Raw genomic sequence first — 24,075 nt, 5'->3', positions numbered from 1 at the left:
GGCTCGGGGAGGGCGCGCGCCCGCGGCCGGGCTGCCCCGAGGACGCCGGGACTGCCCCAGGCCGGCGTGGCCGGTCTTCTCCGCAGTCGGATTGCCAGACTTGGTTTTTAAGAATTTCCGTAACTTGTGAATTGCGTTCGGTTAACTTTCAAATAACGCGTTTCAGACACACAGGAAAGTTCCACACCCACTCATCTCTGTAAATCAGAGCTTGGAGAGCGTTGAGCGGTGGGGAGTTTGATGTCTGAGATGAAGGGCGTGTGGGAGGCAAATCTGAGAGTTAAAGATGCGAACAGGACCCAGAGAGACGGGTTTGGGTCCAGGCTGCACGCTCGCGGGAGTGTGAGCTGGGGAACCTGCTTGACCTTCCCGGGCCTCGGTTTCCTTCTATGTTCACAGGAGGGCTGTGTTCAGCTGGAGATGCCAGGCGCCTGGCTGGCACACTGGGTAGGCGTTCACTATGGCAGTTTCCTTCCTCTTTCCCTCCTCGCTGTTTGGGGAGAAGGAGATCAAATTAGGTCGGAACCGGAGGCGAAGGCAGAGAAGGGAGGCTTGTTGAGCCTCCTGTCTGTTCTCCCTGGCGGAGGAGGCAGACCTCAGGGACTCGGCTCGGCTTGGGAGGGCGCGTCAGTGAAGCTGCCCTGCCTGGCAAGGCAGCCGTCTGGAACCAGAGCTGCAGGCCGCGCAGGAGAAGCAAGACCTCGCCAAGCCCAAGCTCAGCCAAGAAGCTGGGGCTGAGCACTATCAAGCACGTCCTAAACAGAAATGACAATGAGAACGGGACACACACCTGCAGAGCAGCCCGGACAGGGAGACGTGTGGTCTCTTACATTCGCAGAGCCCCGATTTACGTGTCAGATGTTCTTCTGTAGGCTTCACTTACATGGCTGAAGTCGGGACTTGTCCTCTTTCTAGGTAAGGAAGCTGATGTATACAGGGGTAAGTATCTGCAAGACTACCAATCTAGCCAGGGGTGAAGCTCATGTCCATTCAGGTCCACGTGATTTGTGCCCAGGCCACACTGAACTCTGCCTGTGCACTTACTGTGTGTCATACCATTTTGTGCAATGTCTTGACCCTAAACGTTGGGTCTGCTCCTTTTTTAGGAGCACCTAGGAAAAAGAAAGCTAGTGCAGCGGGAGGTTGCCATAGGAACAAGCTTGCCCTGCAGAACCAACAAGAGAGTCACTTAGGAGCACGCGTTCAAGTCCTTCTCACCTGGAGCAGGTCAAGATGGAATCCCTAATCTAAACATGGCTTTGCTGTCAGCACAATACCGTAACGCATTTCTTGGCCAGCGGGTGGCCCCCGGCACCTCACCTCCAATAGGTGGGCACGGATCCTTGGAAGAGGGGAGGCCAGAGCTTGAGGGGAGTTTTTCAAAGTCCACTGCTTTCCCATGCGCTGGATGCAGTGGTTGCTCCCTCTCTGTGTTCGCCACTCCTGCGTGCTTTCGTGGTCTCTTTTCCTCTTGTAGTCAGTACCCTGTTACAGCTCAGTCATTCTATCAGCCTTTCCTCTTCTCCAGTTGTGTGTGTTTTGGACCTCAGCTGATACGAAGATAAAAGGGAATACTCAGAACTCTTCTAAAAATTGAATGCACACATACCTTTTTTTCTTTGGCTTGTAAGGTTCCAAAACTGTTTTTGTTTTGGAATAGCATGCAGTATCTGACATCATGTTCTGCACAGAGAGTGCTAAGTGATGAGATGATTCGTTCTTGACACAAGTATTGAATCCAAGAAGGGTAAAGAAGGCTGATGAGAAAGAGGAAATGTGAGGTATCTAGAATAGAAAGTAACCAGATTAGTCTGAACCTGGCACCCAAAAGATTGTGATTTCACTCATGTGTTTCATAGAGCCAGAAACTTGAGCAAACTTGAGGCTCAGGACCATTTGTTTTCATCTTTAAAGAGTCAAAGCCAACCAACGAAAATAATATATTAATTTGATGATCATAAATCTGGCAAGAAAAGCCATTGCCTGCCTTTCCTGGTAAATCTGAAGGTCTCTAGAATAGATGTGAAGTTTTTTCGTAGAGAAAGTAGGCCCATCTTCCCTGGTACCTTCACTTCCTCTACTGACAATTCATGTATTGGAGTCTGAGAGCACTGCATAGTATTCTAGTGCAGTCACGTGTTACACAGTGCTGAAACAGCCTGCCATGTACGTGATCCCCGCCTGTCCACGGGTGGAGGAGCAAGCTCGGAGAAGGGAAGTGTGACCCGGGCAAGGTCGCACGGTTCAAGGCAGGTCTCAGTTTCTGAGGGTCCCCTTTTACCTTCATATCAGCTTAAGTGCAAACAGGATACCTCGGTTCATGAACTTAATTTGTTTTGCAATAGGGGGGAAGACGGTTGCATTCATGTTTGTGTGGGGAAGATGGCTGTGCTGGTGTTTGTCACCCAGTGTGGAGTTTGCAAAGAGAAGCAAAATTTCTCTGAACACTTCTGTTGGTGAACCAGATTGCTTGCAAACAGAAGCATTTGTGACTCAAGCTATTATAGTGTTTGGCTTTGTCAGTGGAAGATACTACAGTGACACTGGCAGGGAGAAGGGTTCTGCCGGCACTGGTTACCGGCAGCACAGCTGGTGGATACCTCCCAGTCCGGTGTGATTGACTGCCAACTGCAGTATCAGGGGATGTGATGTCTCATATCCACGCTGTTTCTTAGTTCAGATTGCCAACATCATTACTCCATATCGTTGTGAGGATTTTCTTCTCCTGCCTTTTACTTCAAAACTCTACTGTGCTGCCAGGGAGACATTTCTGAAACTTCCTTTTTTTGTTTTTAAAATTCACTAGTGCTGCCCATTAAGTAAACAGCAGAGTCCAAGTCCCTTGTTTGAATTTTTTTTTCCAGTACTGGGAATCGAACTCATGACCTCGTGCTTGCCAGGCAGGCCCTGTGCCACTGACCTAAATCCCGAGCCCCTCCAGGTCCCTTGTGTTGCTGTTTTGTGCCCCTTTCCTAACTCTGCATAAACCTCTGCGATTAGAACCCAGGACCATCAAAGCCACTTCGAAGCATCTGTCCTTGGTCCTTTGGAGTGTAAGACAGAAATGTAAGAATTCAAGTTCAGTGATGTTCAGATTATACCCAAGGCTCCAGTGCCTTGAGCCAAGCTCCTTCTATGTTGTCGTCTGGGGCAGCTGACCAGATGCCCCACCCAGGGGCCAGCCTCCTTCCCCTCTCCTTCCATCCCTTTGCTCCTGGCACCCTGCTCATCGTTTCTTTGGATCCCTGGGCCATTTCAGGGTTATGTGTTGGCTTGAAATATGGCCCTCTGTGTGCCTGATTTACTTCTGCTCAGCCCTAAGGCACGGCTCCTGACCACTTCCATCCCAAGCCTTCTGTAGCTCTCCCTCCTGCTGTGAACACAGCTCACCATGTCTTTGTGTGCCTGTAGTGCATGTGACTTCTAAGACCCTCCCTTGTTTTCAGACTGTCTCTCACTGCGGAAATGACTGGGTATGTTGAGGATGGAGTCCATGTCTGTTCATCTTTGCCTTCTTTATACTGGGCACATTGTCTGGCTCAGTGTATAAACTCAGGAAATTTTTGCATAGTGGCAGATTTGCCCAAAGTAGTGGTGTCCAAAATTACATCGTATGACCACTATTTCATGTGTGTTCTTATCTATAGTACTAAATTATTGTGTCTTTATACTTATAGTCATGTGTTATAATAGTAAAACGCAGAACAGCACATGTTGCCAAGAAGATGAACTATACTTAGCCACAAACACAAGTTTAAGAAAAGAAACTGAATCTTCAAGAACCTGGGCCAGCGCTGGGTGTGACAGACAGAGAGATGGTGCTGGTGGTTACGGCAGTGCCGAGAGACAGGCTGGATGTGGTTCGTAGTTGAACTGCGGCATTCTGAGTGTGAAACTCTCTCACGTACGTCACGACTCACACAGAAACGTGAATCTGTATAAGGCACCGTCGTTCAGCACAAAGTAGAGCTTCTGTCAGAACACCTCACCTGTCCCCAGCCAAGAGTAATTTAATTTCATGTTCCCAGTTCTCATCTAATACTTTGTGAAGATTTTAGGTTCCACTCCATAGTTCATCCATATTTGTACAACTGTAAAATACGACTTTGCCCTGGAACTTGGCCTAAGTGATATTGCAGGAAGATTTATCCAGGGATTTCCAGCGTTTCAGGCCCAGCCCAGTGGCTCTCTGGGTGTGCCCAGCTTAAGTCCAGTAGTTGGAACTACAGGCCCAGATCCGGAGAGTCTGGGCTGCAGAGCAGTGTGGGGACGCTTGGAACCTTGACTCATTGGCTTTCTGCAGCACAGTGGAAAACATGAGGAGAGGAAAACATGAGGAGAGGAAAACACTGACATCTGGCGTGCAGCATCCAGAGGAGAGGAGGAACCGGAGGAGGGGCCTGTGCCAAGGTGGAGCCCTGACGCTGAGACACTTGTGACGTCAAAGAGGGAAGCGACTCCCTGAGAAACATGTATGGAGCTGCGTATTGTATCTGGTATCTCGTCTGTTACATTCAGAGTGCTAATGGCCTTTGCCTCAAAACCTCAAATGTTTTGATGATTGTACTTTTCAGTTTGTATGAATTAAACTTGCTTGAGACAGCCACAAGTATTTCCTTTGGGTTGAGAATTAATGTTTATTGACTGTGCTTCTGCGTTACATACAGTCATCTTAGTGAGTTTTTTTTTTTTTTTGTACTGAGGAAAAATAGATACTTTGTTATAGTTTAGGCCTATAATGTCCCCTCTCCCCCAAATCTCACATATTTAGAGGTGGGGCTTTTGGAAGATGATTGGATCAAGGTGGTGCTGTACTCCTCAGCGGGTCAATGCACTGATGCGTTCATGGCTGAATGTTCTGTTAGGGAGTGGGGCTGCTTGGAGGGGTCCCTGGGCAGGGACGTTGAACAGTGAATTCTTTCCCTGGCTCTCCCTTCTTGGTCTGCTTCCTGGGTACCATGAGGACTCTGTCATACTCCTCCATCATGCTCTTCCTACCACGCAGCATGGACTGAATCCCCTGAACCGTTAAGACCAATGAAGTCCCTCCTGCTTTAATTTGTGGGTGTCAGGTATTGTGTCTAAGGAACAGGAAAGCTGAGTGGTACACAGTCCAACTTCTGCGTGGTGCAGAAACCTGTCTCTGCAAGAGATCCGAAAAGATGGAAAGAAAGGTGTGGACAGGGGAAAATGTCATTACTCATATCCATTGTCATGTTAGATAAATTTGATTACCACAAAGTTCTGAGCAATGTGATTTTGACCTTGTAAAACACCTCTTTGCATGAAAGTCACAGTCCATGCAATAAATGCAGAATAAAGAAAGAACTGAAATAGCAAATTGCCTAAATTGTTACTCTATTTTAACCATAGAGCTCACAAAGTGTGGAGAAATTCAATGAGCACAAGAGAATAAAATGTGAAAAATATATTTTCATTTCTGTCACTTTAAAATCATTGCAATATTTTACATAATGATAATGGGTACTCCCATAACTCTTGATGCCCTCTTACCATATTCAGCATTGAATAAAATAAAGCAATGTTTGTGGACCTGGAAATTTATTCCTTATTCAATCCTATGCAGTCGTCTTGCTTGAATATCAAATGTGCCTTTATCTTTCCTTTGACTCTTGTTCTCTGTACTTATTCAGACTTGTCAGTCTTTCATCAGTTTGCATTCTGCTAAATCCAAGAAGACATTCTCATATGTGTTTTTAAATCTCAGACTTTTCTTGCCAGATTTCTTAAACACTGAAGATACTCAGGTACTTTGATTTATGGCATGAAGTAGCTGTATCTCCCCCTACATTTTTAAAAATGTAACTGAGTAATTCACTTTCTGTTGCTTTCTACTTTGTGAATTCTAAATCTTTGCCAGTCATCTTGCAATTGTTCATGAACTCATCCTTGTAGAAAACTCTACTATGTAGTGCTGACTGACCTCTTATTTTTCTGTACTAACAGCTTCTTTCTTACTTCTTAGTCCCTGTGTTTTCCAAATAGACATCTTAATCTATCCTTTATTTTCTCTATAGGGCCCTTCAGCATGGGCCCTCAGATTCTCCTCAAGTGCCAGCACAGCTTTAAAACCACATCATAGTGAAACAGGGAGAAATGGTTGAAAAGAAAGGCGAACAAGGGAGGCATGAGGGGGAAAGGAAAGGAACAAAAAGAAAGCAAAGATTAAATGGAAACAAAGATTTGTAAATGAGGGGAATAGGGGTTGAAGGGGTGGGAGGGGAATGGGGAAAAAAAAGGAAACGATATGCATAATTCCCTATTAATAATGTATTAATATATATTAATGTATTAATAATAAAGGTACAAACTCTCTATTAATAATGTGATCATTATGTATGTATAAAGTATACCAGTAGATTTAATAAAGTAAATATATGTTAAAATAGCTTGTGTGTATTTTAATATGTGTCCTGCCTGCATTCTAATCATGCTTACTGCAGTTATCTGTTCAGTAATTTTTACGTAAGTGCCACATGCAAAGGGACTGAACCGCTGGAGCTCCTCTAGTAATTTTTAAAATAACATTTTGAAAAGATAAAGTAAAAGAAGAAAAATAATAATATTATGAGCTTAATTTTTACCAATAGTGAGAACATCATGACGGTGAAAGTGCTGGAAAGAAAATGAGCATATCAGGTTTCAAAACAGCAAGGAACAGTCAGATGTGTTTTGTTTTCTTCGGAAAAGTGTACTTAAAAGATCAAAAGAAAAGCTAATCATTCTTCCTTCGCCAGGTTATTGAGAACACAAATGCTGATCAACATTTGGAGATTGGGGGAATGTGATTATAATCAGACTAATTTTAATAATTTTGCAAAACTCTCCAGACACTGTTCTGAGTGGTGTAGTTTGCTCATAACAATTTTGAGAATCACAGATGTTTTTCAGAGTATTATGAATTGTAGTAATGTTATCCTACTCTTCTCTCCCCGTTACACTGAATAAGCATACAGTATGTATATTACATATATCTATACAGAATTGCATATATGTCTTGAACACATATAGTATTATGTACACACAACACATATGCATATGTCTTCTAAACATTACATAGAATTTCCTGTTTTTATGGCCATTGAGGCCCACACGTTTGCTTCGGTAGGGAATTGGAGGTCCAATTTAAATGAAACTCTCACAGAAAGTTTTTTTTGAATTGATACAGGGTTAGCTCACAGTAATTTTATCTATTGAATTCTTATGACTTGCTACTTGAAATTTTCCATCCTATTCTTTCCTGACTCCTAATATCCCAGACATATCCTACTCTTCCTCCCAGACTATATCCCCTTTGAAAGCACAAATTAACATTTGCATTGCAGGCAAAGGTTGAAAGAATGAAGGAAATCATAGCAGTAGGAAGAAATAGGACAGATAACCATCAGTGAATATGAAGGGGAAATTATTATATTAGGCTCAAAATCAAGTGACACTGGTGAAACAAACCCAAAATTTAAAAGTATTTTTTAAAGATCACTAGTATGTCCATCTGAGATGATAAAATTTTGAGACATTTTTCTTTCATTTTTAATCTATCAAGGAGAATAATTTTTATAGTGAAAAGGGGAAAGGGTGTTTGTTTAAGGGAAAATACTTAAAGATAGGTCATGGGATAACTGGAAGTATTTAATTTGGGGGGGGGGAATTTTAGTTTTCCAACTTAAGTAAATCAGTTGACAATAAAACAATCAGGGAATTGGAAAAAAATATCTTTTACCTCTGAAGAAAAGTGGACATAAGTGCAGTCAATATGATTTTGGTAAGAAGCAAACTTTCTGAAGAGGGGGAAGATAAACATCAACTTTAGACCAAGAAAATTAGGACTTAATGATGTGAAAATTCAAAATTAGCATAGGTTCTTAAAGAACTAGTCAAACCAAGTGAGTTTTATTTATAAAACATGACTTGTTCATTGTGAATCCTCAGCTTAGTCATTAGACCTGAGTGCTACTAGCCATAAATATATCAGCGATAAATGCACAAAGACCTATCCGCCATCTTCCTACTTGACGTCAAGTGATGCTTCAGTGCGCATGTGCTGCTTTCACACCTTGCCCGCAGGGACTGGAGCAGCACTGCACATAATGGGCCTGTTGCTTCTCTTTCATGAGCTCTCCTAGTGTTTCATACTCTTCCACTCAGCTCCTCCAGCCGCTGTCTAACATTTAATTTGTAAGCCACCCCTACAAATCTGTTTTCAAAACATCTTGTAAGGATTTTCTAAAGAATTTAGTGAATTTACAGCAGTCAGCTGTTTGAACAGACTAATACATTTTAAAAATATACATTTATAATACCATTGAATCAATATTTGCTTAATGTACTTCGGTAATGTGCTTTTGGTTTAATGAACTTTGGTAAATAAAAAGCGCAAGAGGGAGGAGAAGGACGGGATGAGAAAAGAAATGAAGATATGTCATGTATATGTACCAGCTCCTCACACACATACTGTACATAGGTATTAATTAAAAGAAAATTATGACTTTTATCTGCGATTAATACTGATTATGATATTGATTGCTAGTTATGTTCTCTATAAATTACAGTAATCTCATAATTTTAAGTCTTAGTTACTATTTGCTTTTATTGTCTTTTATAGCATAGTAGCTACCATTTTAATAAAATTCTGAAATTTCAGAGGTGTATTTATATTACAGTACAATTGTGCTTCCTACTTTAGGGTATATTTTGAATTTTATTTCCATTGTCAACAATGTCCTGATAGGTGACCTGGTTTAATGAACTGTGGTAAATAAGGAAGCAGTGCCTTCACTTGCTACAAATTGGCCTTTGGGTTTTTAAAAAACCAGAATTGAAGAGGCACAGGGTACATGCAGCCTATTTGATTGTGTGACTGTCAAAGTTTAGGAATTTATTAAAATGTCTTACAGACCACAAAAGCAGTAAACATATTTTTCTTTTCAAGGCCTCCAAGTACTTTAAGGATATTGTTTTATACATAAATACTCATGAACCTCCTATTTCAGCAGAAAATACCAAATAGAAGAAGTATGAGTTTTCCCAGAACAAATGGAAATTTATTTCCCAGTTCATTTCTCTGGAGACAAGTGTAGGTCTCTCCTCAAGGGGAGAAAAATTTGCATGAGGAATGATTTAAATGGCTGGGAACATCTTTTCCACTCTCTACAAAGTGCTTCACTATGGCTTGCCATATTGCCCGATAATTTTGCACCGGAGATTTATCCCTTAGAGATACTAAAATGCAAATGTGTCTAAAAGGATCTCTTCTGCTTTAGTCATCTTCGCTTGGCTACTAGTGAACGAAGTATGTTTATTAGAGGGATAAAGGGAATATTGCCAGCTAACAGTTCCCCCGAGTCTGTGCTACACCAAACGTTGCTTAGCAATTTCCATGATCTTCTCAGTCTAATTTGCAAGAATGATGCGGTTAGAAGTAAAGGGGATGTAATATAAAGTTGTGATGTTGGTATTTATTGTTTTGCCATTCCTCCTATATTGAAAGCTTTATACACAAAAGAAATGGAAAGTTAGCAGCGGAATGTGGCAGGGTAGCACTATTTTACTGGATGATGGGTTTAGCACAAAACTGAAAGGATAAACAGTATCCAGTTTCGCCAAAAACTGGAGAAAATACATTTAACAAAGAGAAAAAATCAAATCTGTGCAGAGATGTGATCTTAGCTTGTCCAAGAATAAAAAATTCTTCTTACATTAATTTATGCACTCATGTGTAGTACCCTGTAAGTTACTTCTAAGGGTTACAGTTTGGTTCCTGTTTAAAACGTGATGCCCCCTGACTCCTTCTCAGCAAAGGCCATGGCAGCCCGTGCCTCTGCCCCTCCTTCATTCCTCCCTGCCTGAGGAACTGCACATAACACCCCAAGCTCCATCTTTTAGGAACCTCCTCACACTGTGTCCTGCCCACCATTCTTCGAGTTTTCCAATTCTGTGCTATCATTGTCTTACACATGTGACCCACAGCTGTGTGATTATTAATTGACAGGTCTGCTTTTATCAGTCATGAATGTCTCAGGGACAGAGCCATTAAATTAATTCACCCCAGGGCACACTGACCAGCATAATATCTACAAGGAGCATACTACCCATAAGGCATTTATGGAGCATAGAATTCTGGCTGCATAGTGGTGCCTCAATGCATGATTGTTAAATGAATGTGTGGGATACTTTTTATTGTGATGGTTTGACTCTGGTAGTATTTATCTTGAGAACAGTTTCCATGGTATGTGTCTTTGATGTAAAGTGCCATTATTCACTATAATATTTATTACTACTTCATTCAAAATAGCGAAACATTAAATTAAACATTAAATTAAATGTGATTACTCATATTGCACACAAATTCTACTGATGAAAATGTTGTATAAAGAGTGAGTAATTTTTGACACTTTTCAGTTCACCATTTCTGTTTCACATACTCTATGATAGATATTCAGCTGACATTTAAATACATTGGCATTTAGTGCTAATTATTACTTCATGAAAAGCGTGTTTGCCAACATGTTTATGTAGCTTGCTTGCCTTTTTAAGTTAGAGCGAGAGAGTTATGTTTCAGGCATTCACGGCACTGTATTTGCTGGAACTTGGGTTCTTTACTCGGGAGCAGGGGGCTTTACCAGCTCCTAAGTGCCTGGCAGAAAGAAGAGGGCTGCAGTGCAACTGCGAGGAGAAAGATGAGACAGGTGGCAAAGGGTGGGGAAGGGAACCAGCGATTCCATCTCAGGGCCTTCCCTGGGTCTGTTTTCAGCATCGAACACAAGGAGATAAGGTGTGAAAAGTGAAGGCGTGCAGGAGATGCACGTAGGTAAGTCTCTGGGATGGATTCTACTTCTACACTGTTGTAAAAGTGAGGTGCATCGGTACTGTCACAGAAAGAGGACCAGAAAGATCAGAGAACAGGAAAAGAAGAAAATTAAAGCTAATTTCTTCTCTTTCTTCTTTCAATTACTTCTTTCTGTCAGTCGCTGAAACTTACAGGAGTTCCATAATCCTTCTCTCATCTCTGCCCATCTACAGCTAAGCAGCAGACAGTATCTGAAAGATAACTGTGACGAGTTCTTTATGGGAAAAAAATTGGAATTGAAGATGGTGTGAACTGAATGGAGATTGAATCTCTGTTTCCGACTCTCAGGCAATTCAGTTGTGTCATTTATTCTTTGTCTCTCTGCAGCACTTTCCTTCTGTCCTCACACACTTGAGTTCTGCTCCTTCGGGTCTCAGTGGAGCTCACAGACCTCTTCATCTGTTACGGTCCCCTTTCCACCTGCTTTCTCACAGTCTGTCATCTCCTTCATGACCCTGTTTCTTGTCCTTAAGAGAATATATGACTTAAAGTCACCTGTGTACATCTGTTCCTTTTAATGCAATGTCCATCTCCTCCTAGGACGTAGGCTTTCTGGGAGCAGAAGCAGTTTTTGTTCTCTGCTCGATTTCCAGTACCTAAAATAGGCTTGGCACACAGAGGAGCCTGAGACGTACTTGCTGAGTGAGGAAGTGCATGAGCTGAACCTTTTCACTGCTTTCCACAGAGTACCTGGGAAAAATGAACAGAGGTAAATTGACAGGTAAGAGAGCCCCACCACAGTTTCTGTTTGCAGGACGAGTTTATCCAAGGCCTAGAAGTACATAAGCCTCAGGTCCCCTCCCATGCATAAGCTTTTCCCACAGCTACAAGAAAATTTTACCACTGGGTTCACGTGGTTACAAGATGTGAGCCTTTTTCTGGAGTCACGTGATGGCTGGTTGTCCCCACTGAATGAGGTGGCTTTGGGGATGTTCCTCTACCGCTTGCCCGACAGCCCCATGATAACATGAAGTGACCTTTAAAAATGGTGGGTTAGTTTTGTGTCAAGGAGTATATAAGAAAATTGACTGTATCACAAAACCTATGCTATGGCTCAAAAACAAAAGAAATAGTGACAGTTCCCCCATTGCAAAATATCCTGAAATTTTTAAAGGATATTTTAAATAAATTTCAAAGCTGAAAAATATTTGTAAGATATTAATAGTGAAATATATTTTAGTAAGTATTGCTACAGGAACATGTAAATTACCTTTTATTTTATGTAGAAAATTATAAAATTATGACCATATAATGGATTGATCAGCAAATCTACAGCCAAATGTGTAGGGAATACTGTAATTCATTAAATAAATGTGACAGATTGTTATTTAATAAAATAGTAAGTTATTTTTCTTGTTATGTTGTATTTGTGGGGTTAACTTCTAAACAGTTGTCATTTAAGCCATTTGTTTTATAATTTTAGTGATTTGTTGGGGTGTCATTTCTTATTGTCAATGAATATTTATTTTTAGACCTAACTTAGTGTTCATCAATTTTAATTTATTCTTAAAGAGGAATGGCAAATTGTAGAAGCGTTAGATTGCACAAAACCCTGATATCTTCATGATGAGGGAGCAACGACTGAGGAACGATATTTTTGGGTAATTGGTTATAAAAACAATCCTTCAGAGATGACTAATGGGATAGAAGCCTTCAGATAATGCTACAAAAGCGTCTACTTCTGTCAATAAACTTATGTATTTACCCAGGTACTTCCATGATCTGTTGTTAGTCAATAAATGAGTAGAGGAACCACTTCTGTACTCGGTGGACCTTGGCAGGCCAAGTCAAAGGTCCTTTTCATCAGAGAACACGTACAGCATCACGCTGAAACAGATGATAGAAATATAGCGTTAACATAGCCTTGCACAATGGAGCACAAAAATGCTCTCTTTCTTATGAAGATTACACTATATCGGCACCAGTCCGTTGCCTAAGGAGACATGAGACTAAGTGTCTGCTGTTTGGTTTAGGATTTACTTGAAGATTAGTCTAATCTCATACCATGCTGGTTCTTTTGAAACCCATCATAAATGAAAGGGCGTTAAATAGGAGTTCCATTATTTATTTTTAATGTTAATACAGACGCCTGGATTGTTCCTTAACTTGGTAGGCTAATATCTACCACCAGTTTCGTGACTAGCGTGCTCAGGTTGTTTCAGATTTGGCCAGCACGTCCTGCTCCTCGGAGCTAGTTCCCTTGTGAGTAAGCACGGCCCCCTGATTTACTCCACAGTTCTCTGCTTTCTGATGTAACAAGATGTTCCAGATTCATCGTATTTCTCTTCAGTATCTCAAACATCTGCCTTTCCTTCAAGGATCTCTGGCTTTTTTCAGGGACAATATTAGGAAATCAAGACACAGGAATTGGCTCATCTATTGCTGTTGCTGGGTCGCTGCTTTAGACATTTTTGATGGACATATTCAGAGATATTTCAAACATATTCTTATGTAGTATATTAAATATGCTAAACATAAAAATAGAGATTTCAAACTAATTGGAAAATTAATGAAATCCCCTTTATGTGTCACAAGTTAATACACATTGTTTGAGTTTCTTACGAATAAAATATTATCATTTTGAAGAAAACACATTTGTTGTCTATATAGAATGGGCCTAGAAAGTAGTATTGATCTTGAAAGAATATCACTAACCTGGTTGCATTAGCAGTTAAACAACGTCTCATAGGGCTTTAGATTTTGGAGAGAGATATTAGCAAAAGCCGTGACTTGGGTATGTTATTGTGGATGTTCACAGCACTGTTTTGGTTGTATATTTGAGTTAAAGACAAGACCAGGGGAGACAAACACATCCTAATCTTCCCTAACAGGTTTCCCTGCGCGGACAAATCAAATCAAGCATCCCTTACACCCAGAATCTACGGGTTGTGTTTGCATGGTCGAAATACAGGCAAGCAGTGGCACAGCCCACACGGGGACGGTGTGAGAGCCCTCCTAAAAGAACACAGAGCTACTGACGGTGACGCTGGTGACTGCACTTACAAGTACTGTGACTGCTGCTTGGCCAGCAGCATGGGCAGCTTGCCCAAAGAAGATGGTAGGGAGTTGTGAACAATAGCACAGAGGGTTTGCTGTGCTTAGTAAATTATATTTGAAAAGGGACCAAGAATGCGTGAAGGAGGTGTGGACTACACATCTATGGGTGAAAGGAGGAGTCACCTTCCCTGAGCCTTATCAGGAGGGTCCCACCTGAGAGAGTCTGCGGAGAGAGACTGCTGAGCCCAAAGTCACTGTCAGGGCAGTGCATGCAGAGGAAGCTGCAGTATCCTGCAAGGAAAGAACACCAAGAGTCAGCGCTGATACATACCAAACCAGACAGTGATGACAGCAGCTCACAAAGGTACCCGCAGGGAGGGGCTTCCCTGGATCTCCCTCCAGCTCTGCAACCCAGCAGTGGTCAGAAGCAGGGTGAGTGAGCCACCCAGGAGAGGAAGAAAGACTACTGGAAAAGAGAGCACCCGCCCAGGCCTCCCTCTGCGTAGGCCCGCGGCAGGCAGCCAGGCTGGCCGCGCGGGGGCAGAGCCCTTGGTTTTGAACGACGCTTGGAGCTGTCAATTTGGTTCACACTGCTCCTATCAGCTTCAAAACTGTTGAAGTGACTAAAGTAGCAGGAGGATTTTTATTGTTTAAGATAGATATGAGCGCCCAAGCAAAGTTTTATCTTCTGAGAGGAAAATTACCCTACGGAGCAGATTTCAAAGGGCAAAAATCATGAGAGAAAACGAAGTTGATCAGTGATTTCATTTTGCCAATTCTGCCATATGTGCACCTATCACATACCCCAAAGCATGCAGTTCTCTATCTATGTGTTGTAGTTTTATAGTTTTTCTTTCTTTTTAAAATTCCTAGTTATTCTTTTAATGGCACTTCTACTTATCCTCTCTTTCTACAGGTGAAGTTTTGATATGCAAGACTACACCTTTTCCTTTGTAATCGGAGAAAATCTCACTTTGTGTAAATCCCATGACACCCAATCATACTTGCAGGTAAATGTTTATAAAATACAAGTCATCTCAAATCAACAGGATCATAATTAGATTTGAAAAATGTATTCAATAGAACGTGTAACATGAGGTAGAATTAATTCAAACTGAACCCACAGAGGATTTGAAATTAGATGTAGATCTGTAATATCAAATTCCATTAGATATGAATTAGTATTAGATTTATATTATGTTCACATTTGAGAACTATTTAAATGGAACATTACAACAGAGATACAGTATTACGGTAACTCTTTACTCCTTTCCCATCCCCTAAATGTCACTGAAAAACCTGTCAAGTTGATTACCGACATTAAATACCTTAAGAAATGCAGATAACTTAATATTTTTGGGAACATAGAATACAATTAGGAAATGTATGATTTTAAAATCTGCAAGCTATTTAAAAACAATTTTAGATATTAAGGCTATCAGAGATAGACAAAATACAATAGTTTCTTGAATGAATGTTTTCTAGTTAGTTTAAAGTATTCTACATTTAGTATTTGGGCATCAATGTTATTTGAAACTAACTTTAGTAAGTAGCTCAAAAAACCCTCAAGATATTAGACGTTAAATGTTATCCAAAGGAGATTAGTAATGGACATGAACTCTAAAGCCATCATTTAAGTGAGGTATGTAAAAAATATTCTGGTATCAAAATGTTATGGAGTACAGTGACTTCATTCTCACTTGTGTTATAGAAGGGATGAGGTATGAAAAAGTTCATTATAGTAATCCATGGCAAAGTAGAACCTGAAACAGAAGAGATGAATAGGTAATGACTTTAGCTTTACCCTGAAAGTTCAGGTGGTGATTATATTGCATTCTAAGTTCAATGAAACTTTAGACACTCTTCATTTCTTACCCCAAAGCTATTCTCCATCTCTTCCTTGTGGATAGAGCTGCCTTTTACTCAGAATGGTAATGTTTCCAGGTAGAATACTTCCCTTCTCAGCTCTCCATGCCAAGAGAGGCATTCACATAGCTTAACAAATAAGTGTGAAACAGGAAGGATTTCTGAAAGTCGTTATGCTTCTCTAATATAAACTTCTCTCTTCACTCACTTTTGCTCTGCTCTTTCTCACTCTCCACATGAATAAAATAAATTGCTATTTAACATTAAACTGCAGAAATGAACACCTATTCATTTAATGCATGTGAATTCAGGTAGGTAAATACATGCATGCACGTAAATGCATTGCAATTCCTGCAACATCCGTTAAACTGGTCAGTACATCCATTTTAAAGGATTACCCTGAGGGGGTCATGGAGGGCTAGCACGTCTACAGATCTCAGGAGAAAAAGATCAGAGTACTTTATATCATCTGCGTTTCACTGTGATTTTGAAGTTGATCTTTCAGGACATTTCTGTTACTGAGCTGCTGCATACATTGGAATGTTTGGGCTGTTTGAATAATGCAAATGAGCGCTGTCGTTTCCTCCATGTGAGGATGGCAGTGTGGGTATGTGTCTGCCTGTGTGTGTGCATGTGTGTGTGCCTGTGCTTACTCAAGGAGCCTGAAGGAGCTGTGAGCTTTCTGAGAACACGGAATGCTAGTTATCTCCAAATGACTCCTTAAATACCTTCTTCCCAGCTCTATTTTCACAGGAAATAGATCCTAGTGCATAACCCATTAAAATGGCTTAATGATTTATTTACTTTAAACCTGTCATCACTGGTGGTTGGAGGGTGTCGTGTGTGTGAATTCTGACTCCTGTACTCTATTTGATGGCAGAACATCCTGCAAAGAGATGTTTCTCAACTGAACTAAGCATGCCCCTCTTTCTGACTCCTGAATATCAGGCACTGTGAGTGTGGATTTAATATCCTGAGATCCGTCAAGTTCAGAGAAAGTAGAATAAGCACTTTGCAGACTGGTGCCTTAACCCCCAAAGTGACATTTCTGTTTTCCACGTCACTATTGATGCTGATGCTGTTTAGTTTGAGAATGAAATGGTCACTTAAACATCACGTCTGCCATCCCTGAAAGGCCCGCTCTCAACCACCTTTTAAAATGAAGGGAAATGAAAAGTTACAAAAGAAAGGCTATGCTTGCAAAGAAGAGAGCCATTTCCTGTAACTATGTGGGAATCAGCAGGACTGAGAGACCCCTGGAGGCTTTTGACAGGTTGCTTTTTAGATGTGAACCAGGCCTGGACCACGGTTCACACCCAACATAGCCATCCATTTCCTGAAATGTAACTGTTTTTAGTGGTGGCCAGGGACATTACTTCTTAGATTTTACTGCCCTCAGTATACTCATAACCATCACACACTCCACAAGTTCACTTCTCAGTAAAAGAATTGGGTAGACAGTTGGGGGGATATTGGCACTGGGACACGCAATGTTCCGCCAACTGCAGGCAAACCCAGTGCTGATGAGCAGTGCTTGGCAGATATAAGATTACTGACTACTACTCCAGAGAAAAAGGTTAAGTAAAGAGAAGCTAGATAATCCAGAAATAAAGTCTCATTAGAGAGGGCAGAGAAACAAGCAACAGATTAAGACTCCTGTTCCCCAGAGGCAAGTGTGAAAGCTATGTAGGTTAATTTGCCTTCCACTTTAGGAATACAAGGAGTCTCTACCAGCACTAACACAGGCAATGGGAGACACCTAGAGAAACCCATGTCCCTTCATAGGAGTCCGACCATGATGGTTACTCAAGTAGAACAATATATAAGCAAATAACACTTACTTTGAATATAGAAAACAGATACAAGCAAATTGATTAATGAAAGAAAGTCTTCATCTTTGAAGAGAGAAGTGACCCTAAAATACTTCTTGGTGACAGTTTTTCTGAAAGATACAGAATAAATTATTTAAGACTATGCAGAGCTGAAGCAGTAGATCTAATTAAGAATACTTAGTAACATACATATCCTGATAAACTTTTTACAATACCAAGGATAAAGCAATTGTGACGTTAAGATTTAGACACTAGGGGCTGGGGATTTAGCTCAGTGGCACAGCACCTGCCTGACAAGCGCAAGGTCGTGAGTTCAATTCCTGGTACCAGAAAAAAAAAAAAAAAAAAAAAAAGATTTAGACACCTCCCCACAGGTAAGCTAAGAGAGGAGAAACTTATAGCAAATTGTAGGCTAGTTTTAAAATTAAAGTGTTGCAACATCAGATACTTAAAGATAATGAAGAGATGCTCATATTTTTTTTTCTCTTTTCCTTTGCAGAGTGACAAGACAGGAGAACAAAAGACAACTGGATTACCTTTATTTTCTAATATGCAAAAGTTCATAAAAATTTACTTCTGAAAACTTTCTTCAAACAGGCAACCCAGGCCTCTGAGCAACATGGCGTCTAGAGTCACCACCTTCCTCAAGAATGCCTGGGCCCAGGAGCCCACGCTGGTCATGTTCTTTGCTATCAGGGCCCTCACCACAATTCTGCTCACACTCATCCCCTACCAAGACACACAAGCATGACCAACGAGGCCACACACTACAACTACCCAGTGCCCGTCCAAGAGGAAGGGAACATGCCCGACGTGCCCAGCCACCCCCAGGACCCCGGCCCCAGCTTAGAGTGGCTGAAGAAATTGTGAGCGCCTTTTTCCATGGGCAGGGAGGTGGCTCCCTTCCCTGCCCCCCAATAAAAGTATGAAAACCAGTAAAACAAAAATACCTGTACAACCCAAAAGGAAAATTTGGTTAAAATTGAGAAATAGAAAAGGATATTTTGGAATAAATATACTTATGGTGAAACTTGAATGGGTCAAATTAGTTGCTGTACAATTATTAATATAGTTTAAGAATAATATCATTTGCAAAATGCTCCTTAATTATAAAAATAAATCTATACTGCTTATTTATAATCTGTATTCTTTGTGAAACTAGGAAGTCCTGTGGGCATCTGGATAGCTTTGTAAAAGCACATGATTTTCTTGTTTTACATAAAATGGAGGTTAAACATTGTAGTTCCTTACTATACGTGAAGCTAGGAAGTTATATAATCAGAACTTTATTAAAAATATAAAGTAAGCCCAGGGCAAGATTTTAAAGTTGCCATGCTTTTAAAACTACTATTGAAAAAAGCAGCAAAAAGCACATAGTGCTCATTGCAAATTAGCGAACTCAGAGATAAGAACTAAATAGCACATAGTACCCAACTTAATGAGAAGCTAATACGGATTCAGCTACCACAGCTTCAGTATCAACAGGCAAAGGATATTACAACTCATTACAAAGCAGATTCCATTCGGTGCACCTTTCCTAAACATAATCACAATCTAGCCAAAAGAAAGGTTTAAATTTCGAACCGTGCGCTTCCTCTGTCTCTGGGCATGTGCCCCCCTGTTTGGGACCCACAGCTGCTCTTCCCGGGCACTGGTCAGCTGCCTGCAGGCATAGCTGGTGTGCCTCACCTCATGCTGAACTGCTTGTACCTTGCTACCTGAGCCAGGCTTCCCCGCTGATGACCTCACAGCTGCACTGGTGTCTCCTTAACCCCTGTTCTCATGCAACGCAGGTATGCATGGCGTGTACCCTTGGTCAATGGGAGGCCACTGAAGGTTGCATAAGATCTTTAACTTTCTTTTCCTGGATAAAACATCCTAACAGTCACTCACTCATTTAGCTCCTTGAAAGCCTGCGAAATGGGTGAGCAGTCATTCATACTGTATACTAAGCGAGGGTCGGCAAGATACCTGCCCTGTGTGTGCTTCTTCGCTCCCTTTCCTCTCACTCCTGCCGTCTGCACGTGCATCATCTGAATAACACAGACATCTTTGCTTTAGGCCTTGACCTTTAGAAACACTAGAGAAAGACAGTTGATTGCAGAACCTGTCTTAGAGAGTGGACTGTGAAGTTGGTATTTTAGAGCTGGCTTACCCACTGCAGAAGGTCTCAGTGCTGGTGATAATCAGGACGATGAGACTTCCTGACTAGCAGCCACGCCGTGATTGCCAGGGCTCTGTCTCTGTTGGACTGTAACAGAGTGCAGGTGAAAGGAGAAGCTTTCGAATACGTGGTGCTAAGCCAGGCACAGAGATACAAGCTTGGAGCCCCAGCACTCCTAAAATGGGAGAAGTGTGAGTCTGACGGCCACACAAGCAACCTTCCAAGAAGCCTTCTCAAACAAAAAGAATATATTATGGTTGTGGTGTTTTTAAAGCACGGGGTTAGCCATTATAAGAATCCTGTGAGCTGGCCTCTCTGAAGGGCATTAAAGATGTTGAAAAGATAAAATGGTAAGCTTGGGTCAGCCCAACTCCAAACCAAGGAACAATCTGAAACCCAGAGTTTCCAGGGGAGTTTTTAAGAAGACACTCATCTCCTCTTGCATAAAGGACACCTATGCGGAGAATCTAGCTCAGGATCGACTGGAAAGGTGGCAACATCTCAATGCTCCCTGAAAGCAGAGACTCAGAAAGCTTCTCTGTTAAAATTAGTGGCTTCATACGAAAGGAATTGAACACTGGCATGCCAAACAGGGTTATTTGGTTAGACAAGTCTGAGTACCTTGGACTCCCAAATTCTTTGGAACCATGCAGGTAGTCAGAAGAGACCTTCTTCCCCTAACCACGAAACACTGCACAGGACAAAATCAAAGCAGGTCATCTCAAGACAGTGTCTTTAGTCATGGTCTGCATACTTCCCTTCACTCATGAGAGGTCAGTGGTGAGAGGCAGGACTTAGCGCAACCTCATTAGGGAGTTGTTACGCGTTTCCTGAGGGAAATAGTTTAGGCACCAAGGAAATTAACTGACCGGTCTAATGCACACTGGCGGGGACCGAGGTTCACATATGAGGAAGAATTTCAAGGCTAAACCACAAGAAGGGGAGCACAAGGCTGGATGGGAGTGGACTGACTGGGGCGTGTACTTAAGCTTCACAAATTGATCATCTGACAGTGACACTGCCATCTACCCCAGCAGTTTGCTTGGAGAGCTTCCTGAAAGCTGTGGTGTAGCAAACACAGTGAAGAATCTGGAACTTCATAATGTGGCATTGAGAAAGAGAGAGAAGAAGCCCAGAGATAGGAATGTTAGCATGGATTCACCCTGTAAGACCTGCGCACCCACAACCTGATTATGATTCCTGGGTAGGGAGAGAAGACACTCCATAAAAGAAGGAATCGCTGAGCGCTTCGCCAGTATGTTTAAGAAGCCTGTGGGTGGGGCCTGTCCTTTGTCATTTGCAGCTGATGGTAGGAGTTGTTGCTACAAACCTGGGCGTTTAATGTGAACAAAGAGAGTGGCCTAGCTGGGGCTAGGATGAAGCACAGGTACAGTGTGTGCAATCGCCAGGCTCAGCGTTAGGTCACTCTGACCTTGAGGGATCGTGGTAATAACTAACAGGACCTCGTGTTCTTAGCCATGAAATAGATGGGCAGCTGCCTGTGTGAGGGAAAAACAAAAAAAGAGACGGCAGGTAGAAGACTGAGCCAACACACACTGCAAAAACAGCAAACTGGTTCCTAATCCAACTTCCAGGTTTAAGTAAGTTCTCAGAATTGATTGAGGCGTAGGGCCCTCTCGAGAACAAAGCTTGCAGCGCCACCAGAAGTATATACACTAAATACGCCCCCGACTATCCTCCAAGGGGACCCGGAGCGATCTCAGGGTGACTGCACACTGGGGAATGGGAACCCCAGACATTTCTAGGACACACAGACAGGAGGTCTGAGCTGACTGGTATCATGGGATCTGAAATACATCCCAGTTCTAAGGTTAAATACCAGGAAAGGTAGAGTTTGGCCCAAGTCTATTGCACAGTGCGTCCACGGATATTTGTAACGAACCCATGGTTATTTCACTGGTCTCCATGTGTATAATTGAAAGAGAAATATTTATCAGCTGGCCGAGCCCATATGTTATGGCCTGAGGAATGAAAACCATTAGGACACTGAGAGCCAGGTGGAAGCTACAGAAACATACTGTCAACCCGAGGAAATTATAAATCACAGTGTTGCTGTAGCAAAGCGAGAGTGCTGAGATTAGTACTGATAATACTATGAAAGATGTAGAGAATAAAGGGGTGATAGTTCACGTCTTATTTCCACGTAATTCACTTAGGTATGCAAAAGGGAAATGTGCCTTGGCAGTCACAATACACTGCACTAAGTTTCTCCAACTGGCTGTCCCTGTTACAGATTCACAGCTGCTATATTACACCATCTGCCAATGACACTGCTACTGGGGCTACCACTTGGTGAACTGACAGTAGATTAACACAGGCTTGGCCCTTCATGTGGGACTATTGATCTAGCAGATACAGTTCTCTCTGATTCTCTTCCATGACAAGGACCAAGCTCCATCCACAGAACATAGCACTAAACTACTGCATTGACAAAATCCTGGTAACTGGACTTGAGGAGCAGGACTTGGAAGGCATAGTAGATATCCAAATAATCAGGTGTCAAAATTTGGAGGTAAGTGTCATGGGGAGTTGAGGAGCTTCAGTCTCATGAAGGGCCAAGCTTGAGGCGTCTAGCTGCTCGAGCCTTAGGACTTATCATACTTCGTGGATGTGAAGCTACCTATGAAGGACAAGATTGCTATGCATGTGTGAGAAGCTCCGAGCATTCCGGAGGAAGACAGAGCAATAGTGTGAAAGAACTTATTTCAAGTTCAACAAACATTCCTGCCATGATGCCATTCTACTAAAAACTAATAGCTTGGCCCATGAGGCAAAGTATCCGGGTCAGTGAGTTTCCCGTTCTGGAGCTGGTATGCTCAGATCCATCATTTCATGGATTAGGCAGATATTGAAAGAGCATTTGGTTTTCAACCTCTGCCTACCCAGAAGTAGTAGTGAATTACACAAGTGTGTGTCCTAGACTTCCAATTCTGCTCTAACCCTGCTGTCTCAAGTTACCACTTGGTTTCAGGTGGTATTTCCAACCGTCAGTGAACGCAGAGGAACGTAACTTAGGGTGGTGCAGAGGCAAAGTGCTCTGACGAGTTGGTGACAAACCAAGCAGGACTGGTGCCCAGTCCTCATGCTGGTGGACCAGTAAGCAAAGAAAGAAGTGACATTATACATAAGGGGTGATCAAACATGATTGCCAGGATAGCTAAAGCTATTACACATGGAGAATATTTTCTGGCAACCATTGAACTTATGTGGTTTTATGCTCATAACTCAATGGAAAACTGCAACCACTGTGGCTAGCCAAGGGAGATAAATAGATGATAGATAGATGACAGAAAGATAGATAGATACATACAGCTACAGATAGAGCTATATAGATGTAGATTATGTGTGTATTTCTGTGTACAATTTTGTGGCCTAAGACAAGACCAACTAGCTTTGTTTATAAATGTATAATTTGGGCAGCACTTAGAAGCCACTCCTCATCTCTATTATATGAATTGCCTATTTTGGTGACTATTAGAATTTTTAAAATTCCTTAAAACCTTAAGATAATCTTTGATGAATTAATTTTAATACAATGGGTAGTATCTTGTTATCACGAATGGGATCTATTTTCCATTTCATTTGGTGGTGATTCATTGGCAGTGAAGAGAATTTATTGAATATACTGGAAGAATGATTGACTGAGTTGAAAGTGTGAAGTCTCTCTAAAGGCATTATTAGGGAATAAATAAGCAGTTAAAATATATGGAAAAAACTAATATGAACTACATTACCCTCCTAGGAGAAGAGACAAAATAGACAAGAAAGTATCTGGTGAAAACTTATTAAAGGTGTAAAATCTTAATTAGAAGGGAAAGTTAAAAAACTGAGAGATAAAGGGAAATTTTTCCTCATTAGATATATTACAGTGACTGTTAAGATTATTAAAGACAGAGGAACACTTAGAATTTTTAGTGAGAAAAATAAGATTACACAAAAGGAAACTAAAGTCCAAGCCCTTACATCTTGACATCAGTGCTACTAAATGTACGCCTGCTTTCGAGGATAGGGATGTAGATGTGATATTGTGTTCAGCTAAGATTTCATGTCCATATCTGAGCAAAATAATCTATTAATTATCAGAAGGTATAGCAATGTAAAGAATCTTTTTGAAAGAATTCTTAGAGTTTTAACTTTTGAAAGGAAAGAATTGATCCTATAAGCAAGAAATGAACATGGGGGGATGATATGTAAACACAATAGAATTTATTGGTGTCCAATAAGTAATTATTCAAGTATTTATTTAAGTATAAAAAAATCAAAACTAAAACTTTAGATGATAAAAAATTGAGGAAATGGTTAGGAGAAGGCAGGAAGGTGGGGTATTA

At 41.4% G+C, this 24,075-nt stretch overlaps 1 pseudogene; it reads left to right on the top strand.

The window, feature by feature from the left end:
* Positions 1–6,376: 6,376 nt before the first annotated feature.
* LOC102008196 lies at positions 6,377–18,603 on the top strand (annotated as a pseudogene).
* The last annotated feature ends 5,472 nt before the right edge of the window (positions 18,604–24,075 follow it).

The sequence above is a fragment of the Chinchilla lanigera genome, unplaced genomic scaffold (genome assembly GCF_000276665.1).
Source record: "Chinchilla lanigera isolate Chin_1 unplaced genomic scaffold, ChiLan1.0 scaffold00009, whole genome shotgun sequence".
NCBI classification, from domain to species: Eukaryota; Metazoa; Chordata; class Mammalia; order Rodentia; family Chinchillidae; genus Chinchilla; species Chinchilla lanigera.
Note: the sequence above shows the minus strand (reverse complement) of the source record. Positions and strands in the feature narration are given on the sequence as shown.